Source organism: Ornithodoros turicata, chromosome 5 (genome assembly GCF_037126465.1).
Source record: "Ornithodoros turicata isolate Travis chromosome 5, ASM3712646v1, whole genome shotgun sequence".
Classification (NCBI taxonomy): Eukaryota; Metazoa; Arthropoda; class Arachnida; order Ixodida; family Argasidae; genus Ornithodoros; species Ornithodoros turicata.
Genome location: NC_088205.1, coordinates 54470732 through 54478371, shown reverse-complemented (window position 1 = coordinate 54478371; position 7640 = coordinate 54470732).

The following is a 7640-nucleotide window of genomic DNA, read 5'->3' as shown; positions in this document are numbered from 1 at the left end:
GACACATTATTGCCACCAATTGTTTCTCTCAGAATGGTTGGAACATTGTGCAAGCATGAAATTGTGTGTGTGAAATTGTGAAATTGTTGAGACAGCCGTGTCACAACCAGTGCACGAAGTTACATGTATAAAATGACCATTTTGAGCTAGAAATAATAGTTTCTTTTAACAGGGTTTTCGCCTGTCTTGGTTTTTGTAGTGGACAAACACACACGATGGCACTTACACACTGCGGGTTACACACGATCACAATTTATGAACCCAGAATGCATTCAAAAAGTGTGGGGACAGTTTGGATTGGATCACATTTCTGAGACGTGATTTGTATTTGGATCAAATTGTATTTCCAAATGGTAGTGACCAGATGAAGCTCCAACTTGGGACAAGACTATTAGTGGTCGGATTCTCATGCAAACCCAGACACTTTCCTTCCCATGGATTAGCCTCTACACCAGTGGTTCTCAACTGGTGAGGAATTCTGCCCTGGGGAGGAATTTTGCAATCCGAAGTGGCGAATGAGGGATGACCTGAGGTCTATATCTTTACATGGGACATGTCAGAACTGTTTTACTTGTCACCAAGGCCATTGAAAAAAGTCCTGGCCTTCAGGCAAAGTGCTTATTATCACTCCCTCTCTGTGTCACTAAATCAACAGGGCCGTGAAGCGGGCGGAAGCAGCACCTTGCCAGCCGCAAAAGGGGTCCGGGGGGCGAAAAAGATTGGGAATCATGATATAAACATTTGCGTGCTGTCTCAGACAAGCTGGCTGGGGTGGCTTGTCACTGTCTATAAATTAGTATTTCGGGGTGGCCGAAACTTTCAACTGTGTTTTTTGCACTGTGTCTGTTATCCATGTTCAGTTCAAATGAGCGACAACCAGATGAAGTCCCAACATGAAGCACGATCAATTGTGGTCGGGTTCTCATGCAAAGACATGTTTTTTCTTGACATGATTGAACGTATTTCAGCATTGTACATATTTTCAGGGATTGAAACACATTTATATGTGCATCTTCAACCAGTTTTTTGTGCATATAAATCTGATGTCTACTGACAACAGTCACACAGGTGGATAAAGAGTGAACCAAAAGCATTAGGCTCGGCGAATGAATGCACCTCCATAATACTTCCATATTAGCATTCGCTTCACTGTGCAGCCAAAGAAAGCCAAAAAATTGTCCATGCTTGTGGCACGGATATTTTTCCAAACATGGTCCATAGACCACATTTGGAGGAAAATGCCATGGACAGGAAAGCAATAGGGAGGACAAATAATGGCTATAGACCATATGTGGTATTTTGTCCAAACAGAGGAAATGTCCAAAGACAGGCCATACAGGAAATACAATGTCCAAAGGGGGTCTATGGTCTGGCCAAACCTATTTTTGTAAGGGGTGTGCAACGCGAGAGTAATCCACCAAAGCAGGTGCAATGAACGTTTGGGCAGACAGATGAAACATAATGACAACCGCTACCCTTAACCATCATGCATTAAGAAAAAAAAAAAAAGAGAAAGGCAGGTACAAGGCTCTCGATACATATGTTAGCGTGGCTGACGTCCATTTGGCTAAATAAGTATCCTAGACATGATCATCCAAACCACCAATCAAAGGAAACAAATGATCTTATCAACATGTGGAATCTGTTTGGGTGACCAAGTATAGAATACTTGTTGGGCCATTAGGATGATGACAGATGTACAGGGTTCGCCAAGATAAACTTCGGGGTTGGTAACGAAGATAAAACAAATTAGAACAGTGTCGGAAAGCCAAAGTAGATGTTAGAAGACGTATTATGCCCCAAAAATGTATGTCGATAATGCCACTTGGTCTGTTTCTCTGCGGATAAATCGTGAAAATTAAAAAATCGCCGCTGCCTAAACGGATATACCTGTGTTTCAGCTTCTTTCCGTCAGATGACGAAAAGGTCGAACGCGGCGTTGCAGAGTACGATTCTGCATTCAGTTCTACTTGTTCAGATTTCGATGTCGTCTGAAACGCCGCGTTCGGCCGTTTCGCCATCTGACGGAAAGGAGCGGGAACACAGGTATAGCCGACTAGGCAGCGGCGGTTTTCTAATTTTCACAATTTATCCGTAGAGGAACGGACCAAACGGCAGTATCGACATACAATTTTGGGGCATAATACGTCCTCTAACATTTACTTTAGCGTCCCGACGCTGTTTTCGTTTGTTTTACCTTCGTTAGAAACCCCCGAAGTTTATCTTGGCGACCCCTGTATAAAAAGCCTTGTAGCCCTATTTTTCGTCACATGTAATAGTAAACCATGGTTCAAAGTAGCGGTTGCCCATGTTTTGTCGCCTGTCCCAACATTACATTCACCGCATATATTAGAGTACGCACCAGTCAGTTAACTAGCTAACTAACAGTAATTCTGACAATGCACTATAAGTTGAGAGCAATGGACTACAACTTTAAATGACAAAAGAACCTTTCATAGTATACCGACTCGTATCAGCAAAGACAAGAAGTTTACCATGCAACTGAACACTTGTGATGTGTAACTGATTGGTCTTCTCTCTTGTTTTTTGCACGTCTGGCATCATAGACCAAGGCCATAAAACAATGAACTGTTTCAAACTGCTCATGCCCTACCATGACACATGAAAATTGAATGGCCATTAGTTACACCAGGCAAAAAAAAAAAATGATAATTAAAAAATTCTACATACTGACCTTATGAGTACAAGCATACTTGACACCACTGCGAGTTCCTACAGTTCCTCACTGCTCACTACTTGCAGCTTTCACTAGCATGTCTTTGCTACCTTTTGTCGTTTAGGAGGATGCCTCGAGGTCTGAAATGACCCATGACACGAGAACACCATTCTTCTTTTCGTTGAGCCCAAAAAAAATGTTCCAGGAGGTTCAAACTCCTCCGAAGCAATGGTGCATACATTAAGTTGAAAACCCAGTACAGTTCAAAAGCAGTGGAAACAGCATCGATGGTGTCCTCGACATCATAGGTAGCTCCCTCGACGGTAACACTGCACGGTTGAAATTTAAAGGGGTCGTCCACAATGATGGCTGGGTACAGAGAACTTTGCTGCTGCATGGAAGAGAATTAAAAAAAGAGAGCAGAATATAATTGATGTTCAGTGATGTCTTTTTACCCGTTTGTAATTGTGAAGAAATCATCCCTTCAACAAAGTCTATTTCTTTGTACACGTACAGGTGTGACACTAGTGCAAGATATGTAGCAAGTAGGGTTGCCACCTTTCGGAGTGAAAAATACCGGCTGAGGGAGAGGAGGTGGAATAGAGGGAAAGGAGGAAAGGCTCGTGGGAAAGGGAAAGTGGGTGAGGAACGTTCTAGCTGGCTCGACACAACCACCAACAGCTTTGCACAACCACTGCTCTTGTCCCCTCCGAACACAAGACGTAATGAATAACAATGATAATAATAATAACAATGAATAATCATAATGAATAACTAAGAAAACGACTGGAGACTGCGGAGTTAGGTCTGTGCTCCAGATTTATTCAAGCTGTAGTGGAACGTTGAAGGAAGAACCCCGTAAAAGCCCTTATGAAAGGTCTTGAGCCACAAATACCGGTAAAAGGCTGCCGGTATCGCCTTCTTACCGGCAACCGGCAGAGCGCGCAAATGACCGGCCGTGCCGGTATAATACCGGCCTGGTGGCAACCCTAGTAGCAAGAGAGGTGCTTAAGACTTTTGTTTTTTAATTATGTTAATTATTTAATTAGTTTAATATGGTAGCTGGATGGCCACCTTCGACATTATGCCCTAGTGTGTCAAAAACACTGTTGTGCTTGTACAGAGTGCACCCGTAAGTCTGATCTGAATTTTCCAAAATTCCTCGATTTGTTTTTCTTTCCAAAAAGTTGTTCAGCATATCTATTCTCGATGGGGGCCTACTCAAGACTTGGTAGTGAATCAGTAATTGGTGCAGCGTTGTTCTCTACAAATTTGCAATTAAGCCATTAACTTATTTCACTAATTATAACAATTATGAAATTAATAAATGGCTACACTAATTATTGACACATCACCACTACTGGGTAGATCACATCTCGAATAGACAAAATAAACGACTGTTGTAAAGAAATTAAACTACGAAAGAAAGAAAGAAACTGCAAAAGTTAAGAAAATACTGATCAGTCGTATGTGATACACCCTGTATATTCCAAGGTAGCATGCATATATATTCTTGAGAGAAGCCAAACTGAAAATTCAGCACTGCTTTGCCAGGGGAACACATTAACAGTTGGTCGCACAAGCCTGAGAGAGTGAAAGCCCACTGACTGTGTTCCTCACCCCTTGTACTAGAGCCGACAAAACAGAGGCAGAGCCAAGGACTCATTTCGGCTTCTGCCTATTCATTTCACCAATGGTCGTGACGTTACAGGTCCGAGGAACCCATTTCCGCAAAGAAAACATCAGGGTGACTTGAAAAATTTCGGAGTTCAATTCAATAAGTTATAAATTTCCATTGATTGAAATGAAATAAAAATGGTTCTAATGTGGCAAATGTTCCTGGTAGAAAAACAATCCCCTGACCTGATGTCTCTCTGTTGCCTACATTATTTACGGTGCATTTTTATCACGGTTGCTGGACTTCCCTGTATAAGAGAGCACACAAAAAATATACTTGCAGTAGTCAACATTTCCGATGCGTTCTCCTTCAGAAGGTGTGCAAGTGCATAGATGATGCCTACTAAGTAACAATCCGCAATGACAAGCGATGTAAGAACACTACTTTCGGAATTCACACGCGCAGTGAGACAACTCTCAGCTTGAACACCCAGGAATACTACAGGATGGTCAACGATAAAGTTTGGAAGCCAAAATAAGCAAAAGAAAGGGTAAGAAACATTTGCATAATTTAATAATTCTTTGAAATGATTTTTCGGTACAGCATATGCTACTGTTATTCCACCTCAGACAGAATGAAAATTGGCCAAATACTTTTTCACTACACCAAAACATCACTGATGAAAGCCTGTACTGTCAATGTTATTTTGTTATGGAGGCAACCCTGGTCCTTTCTCTTAAACCACTGCTTCATGTTTTTACTGCAAAATCTTTATACTGAACAAACCCTCTAGATCAGTACCAAGGATCTCTGTAAATTGGTATTGGTGCAGTATACTTACATTTTTGCTCATCGACGCTTGTCGTCTGAGAGAGTTTCCCATTTATCAGAGTAAGTACTTTACTTGCACTTCTCTTCTTTCGTGCAAGCTGCACCACACTTTCCCCCTTTGTGTTGACAAATTTGAGCAACTCTTTTTCTGCATTTTTCCCTCTGATGCGGGAAAACTCTTCATGCACCTGAAACCATGAAAGGAATCAAAGCCCTGTCAACAAGAAACACAATTCAACATTAGCACAATTTGGAACAAAGTACCCACGCCACTGGTAGTTGCCAAGGTGGGATATTTCTCCACGACTTCCTGCACTGCAGGCTTTTCATTCCGCAGCCATGTGAGCCTCTCGGAAAATGCATCATCATGTACAGGGCGTTCCAACGAATCCAGATTGTGCTGTGATAACATTGACAGGAAATCAGTATATCAGGCCAAATGCTTAGCCACAATTGTGAGGCATATTTTATGACCAACAAAATCATCAAGGACATTTTTCACCCTGATCATGGTGAGCATGCCCATGAATTCGTGTGCTACATTACAGCTGCAGAACAACTATAAATTTTTAGCACAAAGTTTTGTATTTGTGTTTTTGTGTCATACAGAACACTTTTTGCGTCAGTGGCAGATCCAGTGGGCACCTCATGATGCGCTTAACAAAGAAGCCCCCCCCCCCCAAAAAAAAAAAGAAAGAAAAGAAGAACACAAAACAAAGGAAAAACACTGAGGGTCATTATCCACCACAGTTTTACGTATTGATATGCACAATTATAAACTTAAACAAATTATGCAAAAATATTTATGCGTTCAGAACGTTTGTGGGCAAATATATGGACAGATGAGGAAGTGCAGGTAAGTGGATTAGATCTCTCAAACTGGCATTATCGGCATTGCTGTTAACATACCAGGTAACGAAAGAAGGTTCGTCTCATTTCGTTACAGCTAGGTAGCGCGCTCCTTTTCTGCAAATGCTTTTGCCGCTGCTCCTTGACTTCTGGAACATTAAACAACTTCTTTCTCTGGTTCGTCGTGCGGAACTCCAATGCTCGTTGCCATGAGTCCAGCAATTCAATACCATGCCTACTTATCCTGAGGTGTAACATATAGATCGCAGCGTTCGGGATATAAAGAAACAAATCAGATTTAAATCAAATCTGCTGTTTGCAGAAGGCGGTAAATCAAATCCAAATCAAGTACGGATTTAAATTTATCCAAATAAATCAAGTCACTTTAAATCCAGATTTATTTTCAGCACGCTAAATCAAATATGGATTTTTCAAATCCATCGCTATTGCGGAAGAGGAACTAACACTGCTGGACAGCTATGTAACGCCTTCAGAATCGACCGCAGTTTTCAAAGCCTGGATTTTTACACAGAATACCTAATTACTAACAAGAGACCGTAACGGTTTTGTAACTAAGAAAAAGTGACGGAACATATGGAAGACGACAATTTCAGTGGATTACTGTGTGCTTATTATTTCCTTGTCGCTGGTTTTGGTACGGTACACCTGCCACACGATACATTTCTTGCTGTACAGTGAACGAATGCGTGAAATAAAGAGATGGGAGAGTGGGGCAGCATAATGATAAAAATTGGTGGGGAGTGGAAAGGATAAGATGGGTCGTAGCGCTTTTCTTTTTCCAGTGCGTGAAGTATAGGCCGTAAATTGATGTAAGCAGCTTGCAAAACCGTCGTTGCAGTGTACTGGCAATATCACAGAAAAACAACCTTTTATCCTATGAAGAATCGCCAAGGTTTTCTCAGTGGCTTATTTGTTGAATATTGAACTGTACTGGTTTACTTCCAGCATTATACTACAAAATACAGCAGAGGCAACCTGAGCCGGAGCAAGCGGCCACGGTCGCGCTAGCATGCTTATCGCTCATGCGTAGAGGCTGAATTGCATGGTAAATGATGTAAGTCCGAATCCAAATCTTTGAGAAAAAACGTGAATAAAATCGACATATTTGATACACGCCAAATCAAAATCCCTAAGCAAAACGTGATGGAATTGAAATCCTGTTCATAATGGTGTTGCCAATCAAATCCAAATCAAACACACCAGTCCCTTTTGCGGATTTAAATTCAAATCCGGGATAGCAAAGCCCCAACACTGATTGGGAGACAGGAATGTAATTAAAATGAATCTAGAATTGTGGTACAAAAAAGAAACAGGCTCCATTATGTACAATAAGTGACTGAATATCAAATAAGTATATGTAAATACACACACATTACAAAGAAAATGTACCAAGTGGGTGCAAAAAACTTACAAAACCACTGCCAGCTGCATCTTTCAACACTGGATACATGTACAATAGCTGACGAGCCGCTTCATAGTAAAGGTTCTTTCGACCTGGGTACCTGTTTTTGGATGTGGGAATACAAAACCATTTGCTGCAGGTGGAGTTTCCACAAATACAATTCAACAATGTACGCCATTCATAAAATACAAGTGTTCATATTTAAAACATTACTTGCTTAATCTAATATATGGCTACTGACT